General features: G+C 44.9%; 1 protein-coding gene and 1 long non-coding RNA gene across 10 annotated transcripts in view; one reads left to right on the top strand and one right to left on the bottom strand.

Annotated features, from left to right (window-relative positions):
* Window positions 1–15,730: 15,730 nt before the first annotated feature.
* LOC110299906 (uncharacterized) lies at window positions 15,731–17,668 on the bottom strand. Of its 2 annotated transcripts, none has more exons than XR_002378533.3 (2): window positions 17,581–17,668; window positions 15,731–16,343 (listed from the first exon to the last, which is right to left on the bottom strand). It is a non-coding gene; the product is annotated as an uncharacterized LOC110299906 (long non-coding RNA). The 2 variants fall into 2 exon arrangements; XR_015047115.1 differs by lacking the exon at window positions 17,581–17,668 and adding an exon at window positions 16,527–16,612.
* Window positions 16,411–20,793, top strand: part of Ino80d (INO80 complex subunit D) — a 62,425-nt gene continuing 58,042 nt past the window's right edge. For 2 of the 8 annotated variants that reach the window (XM_021169692.3, XM_021169608.3), the window contains exon 1: window positions 16,411–16,579. The gene's annotated coding sequence lies outside the window, so the exon portion shown is untranslated. Of the gene's footprint in view, window positions 16,580–16,897; window positions 16,977–17,001; window positions 17,242–17,813; window positions 17,865–19,571; window positions 20,144–20,793 lie in introns of those variants that run through there. The other 6 variants (XM_029474904.2, XM_029474898.2, XM_029474906.2 and 3 more) reach the window with 5 other exon arrangements.

Raw genomic sequence — 20,793 nt, 5'->3', positions numbered from 1 at the left:
AAGATTGGTTTCTTTATTTTTCTTTCCTATATTTGTGAACTTCTATCTATTGGCTTCAGGTATCCAGGCCTGCACAGCCAGACCCGTTACCTGCTGATACTCTCTACTGTTTGTGAGACAGGGTCTCCCGTGCTATAGACTGGCATTGCGTCCTCCTGGTCCTTGTCTCCCACTGCCCACCCCCACTCCTGTCTGCACACAGTGCTTTACACTGTGTACCCTATTTCTAGTCAATTGAAACGAGGGGGAAACTTGACTTTTAAAACTGCTCATCGGAAGGTTTCTTTATCCACTCCAATGATCCTGAGGTTAAGCTACTGAAAGCAGCTTTTCTGTATTTTAAGTTATGATTTATTACATCTTGCTGATTGTCACCAATATTTACTACAGTGCTTTTCAGAGTCAGATCTTCAATAAACATTTACTTAATGAATAAGTGAATAAAAAATAAAAATGCATTATAGCCAAGAGTATGATGAGAACATTTATTTTTAAATGTTCTTCTTTTGAGATAGGATCTTACTATGTTGCCTAGTGTGACTTCGAAATCTTCATCTTACATGAATCTTTTGTGCTAGCTTCCCGGGTCAATGCAGCCACCCGCATGCATGACTACACCTGGCTTAGATTGTTAACTTTCTGTATGTGGCTTTAAAGATGTAATTCCCAGCCAGAGATGTGTGTAGGGGTTTATAAACCACTCTTTATACAGCAGAGTAGCACAGTGGGGTGGATGAGAATCATTGCTTTTACAGCTGGGTAAAAATCTGTGCCACTGGTACAAACATGAAAGAGGGGAACAGACAGATGGGTTGCCAGTTTTCACTGTTGCTGGAGGACAGAATTGAAACTAGTGTCCTGCCAGGGGGGAATGAATGACATTTGCTTTTATTAAGGATTTAGACAAGTGTACACATACAGTTTTTTAAAAGATTTATTTATTTATTTATTTATTTATTTATTTATTAATTATGTATACATCATCTGCCTGCATGTATGCCCACCAGATTCCATTACAGATGGTTGTGAGCCACCATGTGGTTGCTGGGAATTGAACTCAGGACCTCTGGAAGAGCAGTCAGTGCTCTTAACCTCTGAGCTATCGCTCCAGTCCCCACATACAGTTTTTTAAAAGCATCAGGCATGGTCATGATTAATATATGTGATTGTTGTACTTGGCTAGCTGAGTCAAGAGGATTACTGTGAATTTGAGGCCATCGTGAGTTCTAGTGTAACCTGGACTAGAGTGAGAACCTGTCTCCAAACAAAACACAATAAACAAGGTAGAGGTGCCTGGCAGAGCGTTTGCCTTGTGTGTATGAAGCCCCGAGTCCGGTTCCCAGCACCACATACATGGGGCATAACAGCACATGTCTAGGATTCCAGCACTTGGGAGGTGGAAACAGATGACTAGAAAGTCAAGGTCATCCCTACAGAGACCCTATTTAAAGAAAAACAAGCAAAAGAGCGTGGAGCTCATTCTCAGTGTAGAGTACTTGCTACCATGATGGAATCCCTAGTTTAATCTACAACACCAAAAGAATCACTTTCTAAGCAGGGCATGATGACACAGCACAAGCCTGAGCTTAAGACAGAACAAAACAGCTTTATGCCAGAGTGGTCAGTGATCTCATTAGTCCACATATGTTCATGTGGAAGCAGAGTAGTGTCTCTCAAGGGTGTCATGTTTGGCTGAACCTGTGAACAGCCTGGCAGAGCAAAAGACAGTTTGTACATGTTAGTACATTAAGTTTCTTAAAATGGGGAAGATGACCCTGTATTATCCAAGTGGGCCTAACAGAACCAGAGACCTTAGAGCAAGCCATCTAGATCAGAGTCGGAGAGAGACCAGAGGATCTAGTCAAGATGCTGCTGTCAAGATGAAGACAGGAGAAAGGCTGGGGATTATCCCAGCTGCCTCCGGGAACAGTGGGGCCTTCCTAAGATCCTCTGTTACTGTTTGCGTGTTTTGAGATGGAGGCTAACTATGTGGTCTGTCTGGCTAGGACTAGCTGTTGTGTTGACTAGGATAGCCTCCGGCCAAATGCCAGCATAAACCGTGTGTGCAGTAGTAGAGTATGCACGGTGGCTGGAGGTCACCACACCTCTTACTAACGGCGTCATTTTAGCCAAGTAAATACTATTTTGGAGCTTTGTTTCCAGAATGACAAGACAATACACTTTGTGTTGGCTTAGGCCATTAATTAAACTTGTGATAGTTTAAGGTAGGTGTAGAGACATGTACTTGTAACCTCAGCATTTGGGAGGCTGACAACAGACTGAGCATTAGAGGCAAGACTCCATGACAAAGCAGAACACACATAATTAGCACATAGAAGAAAGGACCATATAGTGATGTCATATAAGAAAAGAGACGTATTGTAGAGAAACAGAACATTTGCATAGGCACAAATATCTCCCTCAAAAAACGTAATTATGCAAGAACCCCAAGATTAAATACAAAATGTAGTTAGTAGTAAAGTATAAAGCCCTGAGCAGGAGAGACGGCTCAGCAATTAAGAGCACTGACTGCTCTTCCAGAGGTCCTGAGTTCAATTCCCACCACCCACATGGTGGCTCAAGACCATCTGTAATGGGATCCGATGCCCACTTCTGGTGTGTCTGAAGACAGCTATAGGGTACTCATATACATAAAATGGCAGTGGTGGCCCAGGCCTTTAATCCCAGCACTTGGGAGGCAGAGGCAGGCAGATTTCTGAGTTCGTGGCCAGCCTGGTCAGAGTGAGCTCCAGGACAGCCAGGGCTATACAGAGAAACCTTGTCTTGAAATAAATAAATAAATAAAATGTGTAAAGTCCTAAGCATATAGAAGTTCACCAAGATGTGTAGTTTGGAACTGGGCTTAAGTGGCTTCTTCCTACCAGCTCAGTGATGTTTTTGTGACTTACTTAGAATAAAGTGATTTTGCTTAATGTGCGTGTTTGCCTGAATGGATATTATATGTGTGTCCAAGGATGTCAGAAGAGGGTGTCAGATCCAATGGACTTGGGATTACAGATGGGTGTGAGCCACCCACCATCCTTATACAGGGCAACCAGAATTTTACCAACCTTGCTAGTGATAACACTGACCACTAGTTAAAATGTTGCTTTCTAGATTTCTCCACTACAAACTTGGTTTTTTCCATTTATGATTAATAGGGTTATTTTTGTTGTTGTTTTTCTATTTTTTCTTTTCTTTTTTTGTTGTTGTTTTCTTAGGGTTTTTTTTTTATTTTTATTTTTAAATAAAAAAATAAAACCATGTGGCAGATGCGGCTCAGTGGTTGAGAGCTTGTACTGCTTCTGCGGGGACTCAAGTTCAATCCCAGCACCACCACTGGATGGCTTATCACCACCAGTAAAAACAACTCTAGGGGAGACAACCATTTTCCCTCCCTCCCTTCCTCTGTCCCCATCCTTTCTTTCTTTGAAATAGGGTCTCACATTGTGGTCTCAGTTTGTACTCTAGGCTGGACTCAGATTTGCAGCAGTCCTTAGCTTCAGGCTGCCTTCCAGGCGGTGGGATTACAGGGATGTGTCATATGCCCAACTTTATGCAACACTTCAAACTTGAGTCTAGAAGTAGGGAAAGTGTGAGGTCTGTTTGCAGGGACAGCTGCTGCCTTTGTAGATGGGGGGTCATGTGGCAATCCTATGGAAACATCTCCTAGTAGCTTAGAGAAAGGAACTGGCAAGTACCTAAGCTGGAGGAGAAGGCTGTCCGACCCACAGAGGAACTTTAGCATTGCACAAGTTACTCATAGTTCTGACCACCAGAAGCTGAGATAAGAAATGGGTGTTGCTTTCAGACAGCAAATCTGTGGTAACTTGTTATGGAGGCGATAGAAAATGATATAATTATTAATAATAATACATTGACATCACCTAAAGGTCATTACATCTGAGATTCTTGCAAAAATATACCAACCCTCATCTAATCATGAAAACAAACAAACAAAAAACACTGGAAAAAAACCAAAGTACCAATTCTACCAAATTAAGATCAGTAGTCTTCCTGAGTGATGAGGTCAGGAAAGACAGGAAGGACTGAGTCGCTGGGAAGGAAAGAGTGTGAAACTGAGGAGCTCTGAGGATAGACGGCTAACAAAATACAGGAACACACCAGTTATAGCTTCCTAGCGTTGGGAGAGGCAGTGTAACTTAAACAATCCACCTGCTACAATTTTTTATCTTCCAGTTGTTTTATTACCTTTTAAATTCCTCTGTGTGTGTGTGTGTGTGTGTGTGTGTGCACATCGTGGCACACAAGCGGAGGTCAGATGACAATTTTCAGGAGGAGTTGGTTTTCTTTCTGCCATGTGGCTTGGTAGCAGGTGTCTTTACCTGCTGAGCCTTCTTGCTGGTCCTTCCAGATGTTAAGATGGAAAGTATTTACAGGGGCTGGAGAGATGGCTCAGTGGTTAAGAGTACTGACTGCACTTGCAGAGGACTCATTCAGTACCCGGACCTACACAGGGCAGCTCCCAATCCCCTGTAACTCCAGCTCCTGGGGATTCTGATCCCTGAGGGCACCAGCATTCACCTGCACATACCCATTATCTGTAATTGAAAAGAAAGCATTTCTTTGTTGTATTTTTGTAGCCCTGGCTAGCCTGGAAGTCACTAAGTAGACCAGGCTGGCCTCAAACTCATAGAGATCCATCTGCTTCTGCCTCTGAGCTGCGATTAAAAGTGCATGCCACACTGGGGAAGCAGAGGCAAGAGGCCTGGGTTTCAGGCCAGTGTGGTCTACATAGCAAGTATGAGGCCACCCAGAGTACATCTTGAGACGCATCTCAAAAAAAAAAAAAAAAAAATATGCCATGAGGCCCAGTAAAAGATTTTCCTTCTTAAAACAAAAGTGTTTGTAGTGTGCTGACACACTCTTAGCCAATAGCTGGTGAGATGGCTCAGTGGGGAAAGACAGACACCTCGCCAGCTGAATGGGATCCCCATGTGACGGAAAAAAAATAACTCCTTAAAGTTACCCTTTGATCTCCACATGCCAAGGCCCATGTAAACACACACACACACACACACACACACACACACACACACACACACACAAATAAAATAGAGAGCCAGGTGTGGTGGCGCACGCCTTTAATCCCAACACTTGGGAGGCAGAGGCAGGCATATTTCTGAGTTCGAGGCCAGCCTGCTCTACAGAGTGAGTTCCAGGACAGCCAGGGCTACACAGAGAAACCCTGTCTCAAAAAACCAAAAAAAAGAAGAAGAAGAAGAAGAAGAAGAAGAAGAAGAAGAAGAAGAAGAAGAAGAAGAAGAAGAAGAAGAAGAAGAAGAAGAAGAAGAAGAAGAAGAAGAAGAAGAAAAGAAGTACCTGTTAATGAGAATAATCCAAAAGTGAAAATTAGGGCAATTAATACATTAGCAAAGCAAATTTTTAAAAAGATTTATTTATTATATATAAGTACACTGTAGCTGTCTTTAGACACTTAGAAGAGGGCACCCAATCTCATTGCAGGTGGTTGTGAGCCACCATGTGGTTGCTGGGATTTGAACTCAAGACCTCTGAAAGAGCAGTTAGTGCTCTTAACCACTGAGCCATCTCTCTAGCCCCGCAAAGCAATTTTTAAAAAAGCTTTAGTAGTCCATTATGGGTAAGAGATGTAAGGGTGTCATCACTGTGCTTCCCCCCCAGGCTCCTCTATCCTCAGAGCCTCTGGAACTAGGGTTACAGACTGAGCCTCTGCGTGGTCCTGAATCTAGACCCTTAACCACTGAGCCATCTCTCCAGGCCCAGCGCTAGATGACTGTTTCTTGCTTTATTTCAAAATAGTGTGTATGAATATATTGCATAAGAAACATATACATGCTCTTTATCCTTGTTTCCTGACACAAAGCCTCTCTGCCCCACATAACTTCCAGATGACAGATGTGTGTGCCTCCTGTGCTGATATTTGGCCATTGTTCCTGGTCCACAGACTTCTGAAAGCTCTTGGAATTCTCGGGTCAAAAGAGTATCTTTCTAGTGAGTTACTCTTGACCTGTCCCCAAACAACTTAGGAATAACTGGAGACCAGATACACCAAACCTTGATCAGAGGCCTGGAAGCTTTGCTTACCCCATGGCCTCGGGGAAGGAAGAGGGGCAGGAGATGGAGTTAATAATTAAGCATGTCTACGTGTCTGGCCATCAGTATCCCGGATGCCGGGGTATGGAAGCTTCCAGGATGGAGACCACACACCTGAGCTCAGAGGCTGATGTGTCCAGAGAGGACACCGAAACCCTGTGCCTCTCCAGCACCTCCACAGTGTCCTGGCCATCTTGTTCTTCCATTTGGTTGTTCCAGGGTTAGACTCTATAATAAACCAGGAGTGTTGCTGTTTGTATAATGAGTTCTAGCAAATCTTCAAACTAGAGGTTGTAGGTCAACCTCACTTTGGCCACGTGGGATGTTAGTGGGGGTAGCCTGAGGACCTGATACTAGGGACTAGCACCTGAAGTGAGGGTTGTCTTGTGTGACTGAGCGACTAAACCTGTGGGGTCTGATGATAACTCCTGGTAACTGGTGTCACAGTGTCACTTTTGATTGAGCTGTAGGATACTCTGTTATAACCAGAGAGTTGGGAGAATTGGTTGAAATGAGAAACCCCACACATGTCCAGAATGCTTACATGCTGTTTGCTTTTTCGCTCTTTCTCTCTCTTCCTCCGCCTCCCTCTTCTTCCTTCTCCCTCTCTCTACTCTCTGGGTCTTGTTCTATTGCCCAGACAGACTTCAGACTCTTGGGCTGTAGTGATCTGTTGCTTCTGTCTCTAGAAAATCTGGGACTACAGACAGACAAGTATGTGTCACTGTGACCAACAGTACTAGAAATATTGTTTGGGCAAAGAGCTCAGCAAATGGAACAATAAATACACAAATTGTTCCTCCCTGCTTAAAAGAATCATTCACTTTTCCTTATTGCTCTGGTTGAAGACCCAGTTTCGTTTCCAGCACCCACACGTTGCCTTACAACTACTCTAACTGCAGCCTCAGGAGCCAGCACCAGCACCTTTTGGCTTCTGAGGGCATTTGCATTTACATACATGTAGATAAAACACTCGGACACATAAAATAGATATGTCTTTAAAGAATCTTAATTTTTCTCATCTCAGCTAAGATATTCTTGAAGCAAAAGAGAATAGTAGCATACTCCTCCAGCAGAAAATGAAGACTCCATGTTAGAACACGTATGTACTCTATATGTTTATGTATACACACAAAGAACACGGAAACTTCCTTCTAACAGTAGCAACAAAAAGACAAATGGCAGCCGGGCGTGGTGGTGCATGCCTTTAATCCCAGCACTTGGGAGGCAGAGGCAGGTGGATTTCTGAGTTCGAGGCCAGCCTTGTCTACAGAGTGAGTTCCAGGACAGCCAGGACTATACAGTGAAACCCTGTCTTGAAAAAAAAAAAACCAAAAAAAAAAAAAAAAAAAAAGACAAATGGCCTGTGAGAACAGTTACATGGTGTTTCTTAGAATGGTATCCCGCCATTCTACATTCTACATTCTACTTTCCTTCTCCCACGCCCAACCCCACATGGTTTGAAACTGTGTGTGTATGTGTGTGTCTGACCATGACCTTGAACTTTGGATCTTCTTGCCTTTAGCGGCTGGGATTATAGGTACAGACTGCTACACCCCGTTTATACAGTGCTGGGGATTGAACCCAGGGCTTTATGCATGCTAGGCAAACACACTACCAAGAGAACTACACCCTCAGCCCTTCTTACTTTGACATGGAGTTACACTATGTTGGTCAAGCTGGTCTTGAACTTCTGAACTCACAGTATTAGCCTGCCTCAACCTCTTTCATACTGGGATATGAGTGTGCACTGTTATGGCTGCCATGAATTGTTTTCTTAGTTTATTTCAGGGGTCGACACACTTACTTGTGATAACTTACCTGACTACTAGTAACTATTGTTGTATAAAACACTCAGATTTATTGCTCTTAAATTTTGTTTATATTTTATGAGTATGGGTGTTTTTTTATACATGTATGTCTGTATACTGCATGCTTGCCTGGTGCCCACAGTGGCCAGAAAAGGGTGTTGGATCCTTTGGAACTGGAGTTATAGACAGTTGTTAGACACTGTGAGTGCTTGGAATTGAGCCCAGGTCCTTTGGTGTGCTCTTAACTGCTGGGCTACCTCTCCAGTCCTGCTCTTGGGCACAACGGTGCTTGCCTCTGAGTTCAGTGTTAGTCAAGTTAAGTTGGGAGGGTTACTGTGATTTTGCAGCCTGCATGGGGTACACAGTATTAGGCTACCCAGAGCCATATAATGTGATAATCTTCTCTCAAAACCAGAAACAAATAAATACATTTTAAGAGACAGTTCTCCCTACCTCCTCAATACAGACACAGTGGCTATTATTTGGCTCCAGGCTGGTCCAACGGCCTTCTCTGAGGTTGATGTTAACATCGTCCTGGGCAGGGCAACAGGAAGCACCTGTGTGTCCTACCACAAACGGAGGTGACCCATTGTTGCAACATTTGAAGGATAAATTCTGTTGGTAGTAAATTACATAACTGCTCCTCATACACTTAGAACAGGCCTACAACTCCTGTGGACACAGAGATGGTTCATGACTATGGGAAGGTTGGCTTTTATTTTCTCAGTTGAAAGGTTGGGTCCCCATCATGTGTTGTCATCTGCCACCCCCAAACACCCAATGATCTAAAGGACACTTGTATAATGAAAGACAGTCTTATAAAATTTTTGTTATGGTACAGAGCCATCTATAGCGACAGCAAAACTTGGGGAAAAAAAAAGTTACCCTTTAAATCCACTTGCGCCAATATTTAAAATAAGCTCTGTATGACTGGGGCTTGCTGGGGAGATAGGGTCCTATCATCAATCAGTTCTGCATGAACTGGCTATGTTGGTTCATGCCTGCAATGCCAGGAGTCTATACATGGAGGCAAAAGGATCAAAAGTTCAAGGCTAACCTTGGCTACAGAGTTCTAGGTCATCATGGGCTATATGAGCCTGTCTCCAAATAAAGCAAAAACAACATAAACAAAACACCCCTGACACCTTTCGTTTCTCCTTCTCTCTCCAGCACTTCCTTCTTTCTTACACATCTCTCTTTAGATCCACACATTCTTTTTGACTCATGGGTAAACAATGTTTAGAATCTTCTTTCTAGGTTGGAGAGATGGGTCAGTGGTTAAGAGCACTGACTGCTCTTCCAGAGGTCCTGAGTTCAAATCCCAGCAATCACATGGTGGCCCACAACCATCTGTAATGGGATCTGATGCACTCTTCTGGTGTGTCTGAAGACAGAAATGGTGTACTCATTTAAATAAAAATCTTGAAAAAAAAAAAAGAATCTTCTTTCATGGACTTTAGTATCAACCCAGTTGTGTTTAGACTTCCTTTGAAGTGCCAAATAAAGAAAGAAACAACTGAAAGGGTGGGCAGATTTATTTTGGCTCACTGTTTCAGAGGTTTCTAGGTCATGATGGGGCAGAGCATCATGGTAGATGAGTATACAGGAGTAAAGCTGCTCACGTCCAGGCAACCAGGAAGCAGGAACCTAGAAGCACTGCTAGGAACAAGACTCATTTCTCAAAGGCACACCATCAGTGGCCCACTTCTTCCAACCAGAACTCAACAATGCCATCAGACTATCAACTATCAGTGGGTCAATCCATCTACAAATCCAGATTTAATTACTAATCACTTCCTACAAGGTTGTCAGTGGGCAAAAAAGGCCAGTGTAGGATAGGTTGTGGCATTTCACAGTTAAACTACAACACACAACACCTACTTATTTTGATTTTCCACAAGAAAAAAACTTTTGCATTGCACCCCCTGCCCCCATGATTCCATGCATCTTGTCAGCTCCTTCATGTCTATTTTACAGGGTGATCTTAATATAATAGCATGGGCATACTACATTTTGATGAGATGTTCTAGGTGGGACGTATCCTGATTAGCCAACAAGTTCCCATGGATGTATTTAGTGCTGCCAGCAACTCTCTTTCTGTGTGTGTGTGTGTGTCTATCTCATGTGTGGTGATGCCACACATTTTACCCTTATCAACATAGCAGCAGTGTTTCCTGTCACTGTTTTTGATCCAGTCCAGAAGCACATGCAGACACACTATATTAAGCCTTTTTTAAACTAGGGCTGGGGACCAAACTCTAGGCCTTGGGTATGCTGGGCAACGCTCTGCCCTGTCACCTTAAGTCAGAGATGAAGGCACAAGAGGCAGTAGAGTAGCAGGCAAACAGAAGGCTCTGGCCTCATCTCTTTCCTATTCTGATTAGAGAATTATTCGTTATTGTGTGGCAGCGTAGAGGCCTGAGTTCCACGGTGCACATGTGAGGGTCAGAGGGCAGCTTGGTGCAGTCAGACCTCTCCTATCACCTTTATCTGGGGGCCAGGGATTGAACCAGGTTGCCAGGGTAGTGCAGCAAGTGAGCCACTGCACTGTTCCTCCTTCTGGTTCTAAGTCTAAAATAAAGCCAGACATGATGGCTAATGAATGCCTGCAATCCTAACACTTGGGAGTCTGGGACTGAAAGACTGCCACAGTTTCCAGGCCAGTCTGGTTTACAGCGTTAATTCCAGGCTAGTCTGAGGCCTTGTCTCTCTTACTAGAACAAAACAAACAGAATAAAACAAACCACAAATATCTATAATATCATGTGACACCTAGGAGCAGCACTGCATACAGAGTAAGGGGACCGGTCTGATCCGAATCACTGGGGTTTCCCTTTCTTTTGTGCTATGATGGTTTCGGTCTTTGACAGTCTTCTCTTCTGAGCTATGATCATAGTTAATCTTCATTTTATCTGTAAGAGTCGATTTACCCCATTTCCCCTTACTGCTGAACTCTGGCTATCTATCACAATGGTGTGATGGGGCCTCTGGAGCACACAAGTCTAAACTTATTAGTGGCTGTGTTCCACAGCATCTCTAAATTACTTGTCTGGAACCTGGAATTTATTTTCCCATGGAAATAGTGGTTACATTCCCAGCGGGTCTACAAAAGCTTGTTTAGCCAGAAATGTCACAGAAATGAACAGTGTCACCTTTCTGCTAACCCCTGCTTATTATCCTGAGGTCTCCATGGATTTCTCTCCTTACTACAATATTTAACTAACCTAACCATAACTTTGGGGACACTTTTTTTTTCTTGTTATAAATTACAGAAAAGATTGACTATTAATGCTAATTCTACCTAAATTCAATCTTTAATCTTGCTTTGAAGCTTTAATTAAACAAAACAAAACAACCAATTATCACTTAAGATGTGACTTCTGTTGAAGAGTTATTTTCTTAACATCAGGAGGAATAATGTCCCCCAATGTGACACTGTTATTCTCTGCCTGTAGCCTGAAAGGGGCCTCCTCCAGCACAGCCACTGACCACCTAGTTCTGGAAGGGCACCTGCTGGGCTTTGAGGAGACCTAAGACAGACAAACCAGCAGCCCTCACAGCAACTCTCAGACAGACTCCGTTCTTATTTAGCATAAGATCAGGTAACAGTTCTCAGGTCTGAGTGGTCCTGGATAAGTGTTAGAATTCAGATTGTCTATGTTTGATTACATTCGAATCAGAGATATCTACCTATCTACCTCCCTACCTCCCACCTACCTACCTACCTATCTAGAGTGAGCACTCCTGTATATAAACCAGGCTAGCCTTGAACTTGAAGAGATCCGTCTGCCTCTGCCTACTCAGTTGTTGGGATTAAAGATGTGTGCCACCATGCCTACCTTAAACTTGTGTATTTTTTTTTTTTTACAGAAATTTCACACTGAAATAATCTAAAGCAATCACATGCCTGCTTCATTCAGTGCTTACCTCAGGAACAGTTTCTTGCAAGACCCAGTAACCCAAATCTTTGAAACACTATAAATGGCCATTTCTAAAACAGTAAGGTTTAGACTGAAAGTGTCTATGGTCATGTTAATGTAGAATTTAGGCACACACCTACCTGCCACCTTCTGGGCTTTTGAGGTCAGCTGTCTAGGCTGGGTGGGGTACAGTGGATACAGGCACAGCCCCTTACCTACAGTCGTGGTGGGGAGATTACCACATAGAGCCTGAACTTATATGGACTTCAGGTCTGTGCGGTGCCCCATAGCAGCCAGCACGGGGCTTGGCATGTATGCTGCCTAGCCTCTGCAGTAACTGCAACTCTGTGCTTGGATGATACCCATTCATCCATTCAACCAAAGTCTCTGGAACTGTCCATCCTCCTGCTTCAGCCTCCTACGACTGAGAGCACAGGCATTAGGTACCATGGTCTGTTTGGTATGGAGTCTGCTTTTAGAAGTGTTAGAATATGCTGGATATAGTACCTCACAATGGGAGGGGGGTGGGGGGGAGTCCAGACCAGACATCTGGTCAACCTGTGTGTCTAGAAGAAAGAAGACAGAGCTATGGTGGTATACATCTATGATCCTAGCACTTCAAAGGTAGAGAAAGGAGGAGCAGCTAAATATAGGTTGAGGCTAGCCTAGGGTTCTTGAGACGCCTTCTCAAGAAAGAAAACAACACAAACAACCCCCAAAACAAGTTCCTGCAAGACAAAAATCTTAGTAAGCCTGAATAACAATTTCTATTGTCAGTGCTTTCTTTCTTTAAAGAAAAAAAAAATTGGTGATTTTGTCAGCAACTATTTGCCAAGAATGGCTCTTTTACTTATTGACAGATTCTAATACATTAATCACACATGAATCTTTTACTTTAAATGTACAATGTCTAAATACGATTTTTTAAAATTAACTTTTTAGCTAGCATACAAAATAATGGGTATTGTTACATTTCTATACATATACACCATTGTTTAAAAGAGACCTTTTAAGGACAGAATATAGTTGTCATTTTCTTAATAACTTCACTATAATTTTCACAATGAAGTACTCTGTTGGTTTTTTTGGGTTTTTGGAGGTTTTTTGGTTTTTTTGGTTTTTTGGGTTTTTCTGCAGCGTTGGCTGTCCTGGAACTCACTCTGTAGACCAGGCTGGCCTTGCACTCAGAAATCTGCCTGCCTCTGCCTCCCGAGTGCTGGGATTAAAGGCGTGCGCCACCACACCCAGTGAAGTACTCTGTTTTTACAATACTAAAATCACTAGTAGCAAAAGGTAGATCTAACACGATGTCATGGTGCTTATAATTATAACACTTCAGAGGCTATAGCAGAAGGATTAAGGATTTTGAATTCAAGACTATTTTGGGCCTCATAGGGAGTTCAAGGCCAGCCTGGACTCCAGACAAGACGCTTCCTCAAACAAAACAAAACAAAAAAACTACAACGGGGTGAGGGTGGGGGATATAATGGTATACACCTTTAATTCCAGCACCCAGGAGGTAGAAGCAAGGGGATGTTTGTGAATTCAAGGCCATCCTGGTCTACACAGTGAGTTCCAGACCAGCCAGGGTTACTATATAGTAGGACTGACTCAAGCCAAACCAAACAGAAGAGAGAATAAAATAACACATACATTAAAGTGTCTAGCTGATCAGTGGGCAGCACTCGCCTTTAAGTCCAGGACCTGGAAGGAAGAGGTTAAGATGGAGCTCTGAGTTCGAGACCAACCTGGTCTACAGAGTAAGTGCCAGGACAGCCATGGCTACACAGAGAAATCTTGTCTCATCACCTACACTCCCCTCAAAACCCTAAAAGTATTAACTTTAATGCAAATGCAGCTTCAGCTTGTGAAGGGAGGTGATCACCGGCGATATAAAGGAAGGCACACACACATGCTTCTCAGGTCCACCGCGACCTGCAACGGATGCTTACTCTCTTGTATGACCACTCTGCTTTATGTCCAAGGGGGACAGAACAAATACTGGACTGAGTGGGCGATGTGACTAATACTGGCACTTGAGAGGCACAAAGAGCTATGGGTTCCATGCTAGCCTGAACAGGGCCAGCTTGGGTTAGATAGCAAGATCCTTTCTTCAAACCAAACCAAACCATCAACAAAGATGTAAATATCTGGGGGGGGGGGGATGCGGGGGAGGATATGGGGGACTTTTGGGATAGCACTGGAAATGTAAATGAAGAAAATACCTAATAAATTAAAAAAAATGTAAACATCACACAACCTCACAAGGTCTCCAACGTGAGAGGAACTAGTTAATTTTAATGTCCACAGTTTTTCCCACCAATGAAGGAGGAAAAACTCACAGAAGGTTTTTATATTCAAGTTTAGATAATAAAGCTCCCCAGACAAATAGTATCTGAATTCATCTTAAAGTTATAACTTGGGGACTGGAGAGATGGTTCAGTGGTTAAGATCACTGACTGCTCTTCTAAAGGTCCTGAGTTCAAATCCCAGCAGCCACATGGTAGCTCACAACCATCCCTAATGAGATCTGATGCCCTCTTCTGGGGTGTCTGAAGACAGCTACAATGTACTTAACATATAATAAATAAATAAGTATTTTTAAAACAAGTTATAACTCAGAAATAGGCATTTTAAACACCAATTACACCTAAAATGCTTTGCGATGAATTTTAAATGAGCATTCCTCATTCCCTTGCAGCATACAAAAAGCCTGGCTAGTCCCTCCTTCTCCTAACACCTCTGCCACGGACATGTCAGGCTGCAGCAGCAGCTAGCTGGCTGTCTCCCATGCCCGGTGCAGTTTCTCTTTGATCCTGTTTATGTGCTCAAGTTTGTTCATTAAAAAAAAAAAGAAAAGAAGAAAGAAAGGGAGGAGATTCTGGGCTGGACAAATGGCTCAGTGGTTAAGAGCACTGGCTGATCTTCCAGAGGACCCAGCTTCAAGTGCCACATGGCAGCTCACAACTGTCGGTAACTTCAATTCTTGGGGATCTAAAACCCTCACACAGCCATACATGCAGGCAAAATACCAATGTACATAAAATAAAAAATCATTTAAAAAAAGTAAACCTATTCCACCTTTGCAATGTACCAAGTCGCTCAACAGGCTGACACTACACTGGAAGTTCTGAGCATTCCCACACTAGGGAGGAGAAACCCACCGCAATTCTGTGTTCCAAGAAGCAGGCAGCAATGTATGCAATGCACCCAAGGCCTACACATTAAACAATCTATGCAAACTAAAAGAAAATAACAGAAATAGAATTCTAGATATAATTCTTTTTTTTTTTTTTTTTTTTTTTTTGGTTTTTCGAGACAGGGTTTCTCTGTATAGCCCTGGCTGTCCTGGAACTCACTTTGTAGACCAGGCTGGCCTTGAACTCAGAAATCCGCCTGCCTCTGCCTCCCAGTGCTGGGATTAAAGGCGTGCGCCACCACGCCCGGCCTAGATATAATTCTTAATAAATAATTTTACTTGAAGAAAATCCAAGGCATCTTTCAATCTGTTGCTAGGTTTATAGGAGTCATCTTTCTTCTTGGGCCTATAGATGAACAGGCTTGCTCAGCTGTCCTGAGAGTTTAAATACACACTACTTCTATTTGCACCGCGAAAAATAAACAGGCGTATTATGCCTTTCTGGGCAGTCAATAGGTTTTACTTACATTGCTCTGAGAGAAGACAAAAGCCATGTCTTTACAATTGATTCTCAGCAGCTTCAGTTTCTCAGATACCAAAACCACAAAATCTTAACTCTAATACATGAAACCATAAGTACGAATACATACAACATAAACGAGCGTTAAATAAAGACAATACCGTGACCTCTAAGTCTCTCAAGTGCCAATTTACAGACTGGCCACCAGATACAGAACTTGGACCTGCCATAGAGAAAAATCATGAAAAAAAAAAAAAAGAAAAAAAGAAAAAGAAAAAAAGTAAGCTCCCACTGTCACCCCTATGGAAAAAGTTAACATGGAAAACAATAATATCGTAAAACCTGTGTCTTGTAAAGATTTCTTTCCATCAGAAGGTGCAGAAACATTCCCCACCACGGAGCACACGACTTCCTTTCTCATTCTTCCCTACTTTTTCTCAAGTATGGGCTTTTTTCCAGCGATGAGAGGTAGAAATTTGGACTTTATCTGGAGCCGGTGCACTTCTCCCCTTGGCCCCTCTCTCCTCTGCCTCCAAGATGGTAGGAAAGTTGTCGTTTCGGAGGGCAGAGGAACTGCTCTGTGGTGTTATGTCCTCGCGGTGCCTGTAGTGGTGCTGTAGGAGGCTGCTGCCTCTTCTAGTGCAGGCGGGCAGCCCTGCCTTCTTGGCTGGAGAGTATATTCAGGGATTTCCCCTTAATGATCACCGACCCTGGGAGCACTTTTTAGTTTCCAAAATAAAAATATGATCCTCACCCCTCGTGTTAGACAGGGAAAGACTCTTGCCGAAGCCCAGGGAGGGAGCAGTATCAGCCGAGCTCCCTAAAGTCCACTGCCAGCGCCTCTCTGATCTGTCAGCCTAGGCGAGGGAGGGGGGGTTGGGGGGGGAGGAAGGAGGAAAAAAAAAATTAAAAAAAAAAAAAAAAAAAAAAAAGCAGCTGAAAGGTAAGCAGAGGCGGCCCCAGGCCCGGCCCACATCCCCGGGCTCCCGTAGGGCGGCGGGCTGGGCCGCGCAGGCAGGGCGGGCGGCGAGCGCGCTTACGTGAGGCCGGGGATTCGCCGGCCCACGCCAGGCCGCGGGCGGAGAATGAAAGGGTGAGTGGGGCCGGCGCTGGGGTGGCGGGGGATGGGGCACTGGGGGCCTCGGGGGCGCCCGCGGGCAGCGTCGGCGGGGGTTCCGGCGGCGGCCTGAGCGCGGCGAGCGGCGCGGCCTGCGCGGGCCGGGCCCCGGGAGTGCTGCGGAAGTGGGGGGCGCCCTAGGCCTCGGGCCCCGCGGCGGCCGCGCCCTGCCCCCGCGCCACAGGCCTCCCGCGCCCCTGGGGTCCCCCGGGGCCTCGGGGCGGGCGGCCGGGCTGCATCCTGCGCCGGCCCCAAGCTCTCCCGCGGGACGGAAGGCTGGGCGGCGGGGACCGGGGCGGCGGGGCCTTGGAGTGGGGACCGTGCGGCAGCTCCCCGTCCCCGGGCATCGTGCAGACGGGGCCCCCGGATTCCGGTAACTGTTGGGTTTATTTATCCCCCCCGCTCCACGGCGCTCTGGGCGGCCTGGCCGGGGCGGGGCGGGCGGCCTGGCGGGCGTGGGGTGGAGGGGCGGCGAGGAGTCAGGTGCAGCCGCGGCCCGGAAAGTTTCCTTTTAGGCCCGAATTGGAGGCCGCCTTCTCTCCGGGGAGCCCCGGTCCTAGCGCCCGGGACCCCCGAGGGCGTCGGGGGGCGAGCACTCGGCTGGCTCGAAACTCTTTGCCAGTTCCTGTCCGTTCAAGGTACTCCGCCTGCACCCCTTGCCCGCGCCGCGCCCCACCCCGCTCCCCGCGATCCCCGACGGGGCTGCCAACTCCAGCCCATTCCCCAAGAGCTCCGGGGCCCGGGGAGAAGCCTTCTCTTCCGGTTTGGAAAAGTTTTCAAGGGGTTTTTCTTAGCTTTATTAGTTAGTGACTGGGCTTTCGGGGGTGGGGAAGGGAGGAGGTAGATTCAGGTGCTGTTTCTATTGCAAAGTCTGGGTCCATCGGCCTCCCCTCCTTTTCCCCCCTTTTTTAAAAAAAATCCGGCACCCCACCAAGGAGCCGTGGGGGTGCTACTTGTGTCTTTATTACTACCCCCACCTTCTCTCCCGGACTCCTTTGGGTCCTCAGTCTCCCTCTCTGGACAGCTCCGGCAGGAAGGTAGTTAAGAAGAGAGCAGAGAGCAAACTGTCAGGGAGAGGGGCAGGACCAGGCAGGCTTCTGGAGCAGTCCCCTGCCCTCCGTGGTAGGACTTTACCCCTCTTAGTTGGTCACTTGTCCGGTTAGAACCGACTCAGACGCTGAAGCCATGGGGGAGACCTCGGCTGACAGACAGAGCATTCAAAACTGGGAGGAAGGACCTGGAGGGCTGGGCGCCTGGTGAAGTAAGGTCTACCTGCAGCGCAAGGAGCAATGCCCGATCTGTTCTGAGCCTATTTAGGTTTAGGTGATGTCCTTAGGTGTCACTCTAGAATAGAAACCATGGGGTTTTATGAAATCGTAAAGTTCTTACTGCTCCAGTTTGGGGGGTGGTGTTGTCTGTGAAGGAACCCTGTGAACTGACCATTAGAGTTTGGCTTTGGCCTACCCTGTAAAAGAACTAGATTTTTTTGATTCTATTTTGGTGCCATCAGCTCTGAAACTTTTTTTCTCTTCTTTTTCTTTCGTGGAGTAAACTTAAGTTTCCAAATCAAGGGTTTCTTTTCTTTCCAAGGATAGGCTGTTTATTGAGGCTACAACTGACCTCACCTGGGTGTTGTTTTATGTTGAAATTGCAATGCGGCCCTGCCACCCCCGGCCCCAGTGTGGGCATGTGTGGAGAGTTCATTTGACTTCTTTTATTAGTTCTTTTTTAAAATTTCCACATTTCTCTCAGAGCTTGTGTGTGCATGTGTGCATGTACATGCGTGCGTGCGTGTGCTGGTGCTCTTGTGCCCTGCTTGGTTGCAGGTTGGAGGTTGCTGGCAGAGGTGGTCCAGTCTACAGAGCAGTTAGTGAAAAGCTGCCTGACCATCGCAAAGCATCGGGATAATCCATGCCCTGGTCTGCGCTGGCTTCTGTCAGGCATCACTCTGAGGCTCCTTACACGATTCCTACCAAGGACCCTTTGCTCTTGTCTAAAAGAGGGCTCCTTTTTAGATATCCAGTCATTTAGAATTGTGCCTAAGAAAGTCTTGATATTTGAAGATGGTATGGAGTTGGTATCAAAATGCAAATTACTTGTACTGGTTGTTTTATCATTATTGATTAATTGAAATTGCTTATTGACTAGGGTGTTTTCATGTATGTGTGTAGCTAAACCCATTATTTCTGTTATCACTGGCCTTTATTCTTAGAGCAAACTGCATAGAAGAAAAATCATTTTGAGTCCCCTTTCCCAGCCTATTTTAAAAGTTGAAAGAAATCTTGCTATTTTGTAATATGTTTAATGCTTGTGATCAGCTTCATATTCTTAGAGTTTCAAAAATTGTATATGTAGCTGGGCGGTGGTGGTGCATGCCTTTAATCCCAGCACTTGGGAGGCAGAGGCAGGCGGATTTCTGAGTTCGAGGCCAGCCTGGTCTACAAAGTGAGTTCCAGGACAGCCAGGTCTACACCGAGAAACCCTGTCTCGAAAAACCAAAAAAAAAAAAAAAAAAAGTCTATGTAAAAGAACTGAAAATTTTATGATCCCCTCCTCCAATCCTGTCCCAAGCCTTTTAATTTGTGTGCTGTAATACACTTGTGGGCTATTTTATTCCTGAAGAAATGGTAAATTTGATATTTTAAATTTTAATTTCAAATTACTAAGAGACTTTATGAGAACATACAGAATTAGTTTTAAATTGAAAGAGAGTATCTACTTCGCTATGGGTTGTTTTGTTTAAAAAGTTGATGTTTAGCCTGCCAGTGGTGGCATACATCTTTAATCCCAGCATTTAGGAGGCAGAAGCAGGTGGATCTTAGAGTTCAAGGCTAGCCTGGTCTACACACAGAGAGAGTTACAGGGCAGCTAGGACTACACAGAGAAATCCTGTCTCAACAACAACAACAACAAAAAAAAAAAAAAAAAAAAGAAAGAAAGAAAAGAAAAAAGAAAAAAGAGAAGAAAAAGTAGATGTTTAACTTATAAGTCTGAAATAATCAACTTTTCTGTGAAAGGTTTTATAAAGAGATTTGTGAATCCTGTCATCACTGTTCTTTTTCCAGAAAATTATATTGCTGCTATTTTAAAATTTTTATTTGTGTGTGTGTGTGTGTGTGATTTTTGCCTGCTGGTACGTTCCTCTGTGCATCATGTGGGTGTTATGCCTGAGAAGGCCAGAAGAGGGTGTCAGATTCCCCAGAATGGGAGTTCAAGATGGTTTGAGCAGCCACAGAAGTGCTGGGACTGGTCTGGGTCCTGAGCAACAAATGCTGTCGATTGCTGAGTCCTCTGTCTGGCTCCTATTGCTGCTAATTTGAAAGGATTGAAAATTTTAGTTTAGATGGACTTAAACAATCTGAAGTCTTAACACGTAAACACATTAGTCCATGCAAACACTTGAAATTCATCCTTCCCTAAGATCCTGTGGGCTCAGCTCTGAGTATGGAGGCCTGCACTGGGGGTCTTAGATACCGGAAGCCCAAACATCTGCATCTGAAGACAGCTGCTTCCCACACCTGGTAGCCTGGGAAGCAGGAGGTGAGCCTGGCAGGGGGGTAGGGGGCCTGCACGGGATGGAATCTAGGGTGAATACAGCTCTGTTGTCAGAGCACAGCCCAGCCGCCTCCCACTGCATCAGCTGTGGCTGTGTCCCAGAGGCCTCTGTGTAAATGCTGACTTTAGACAATGCTCCTGGCCACTTTGAGATTTGGGAGAAATTTAAGTTAAAATGCTAGGCATCCTGTTTTTCCTTCCCTGATTCAAGGTGACAGATGCTTGGTTCTAACTGTTTTGCACAATGTGATTGATCTGTTTGTCTGTCTAGTTAGTTAGTTATGAGAAAGGGTATATTTTGGAGACAGGCTCTCTCAGCCTGGAGCTCCTTGGGTTAAGCTAGCCTTTGATTCACAGTGCTCTTCCCACTTGTGCTGGCCTTATGGATGGGATTTTTACTCTTAAAACTAATTCTTAGTCAGAGATGGTAGTGGATGCCTGTAATCAAAGGCTAGAGAAGTTGAGACCAGAGGATCTCAAATTCAAGGCCAGCCTGGCTAGATAATAAACAGTATAATCCTGCTTACTCCTCCCCTCCCCCAGTCCCTCTAGGGAAAACCTGCATCTCTTTTGGTGAACTCTAGCCACCGTCGTGTGGTTGTGCATGGTTGGACAGGGCTCTGGACTAGGCGCTG

This window comes from Mus caroli, unplaced genomic scaffold (assembly GCF_978045245.1).
Source record: "Mus caroli unplaced genomic scaffold, Mus_caroli_1 scaffold_1, whole genome shotgun sequence".
NCBI classification, from domain to species: Eukaryota; Metazoa; Chordata; class Mammalia; order Rodentia; family Muridae; genus Mus; species Mus caroli.
The sequence above is the reverse complement of the archived record's forward strand: the minus strand, read 5'-3'. Positions and strand labels throughout refer to the sequence as shown.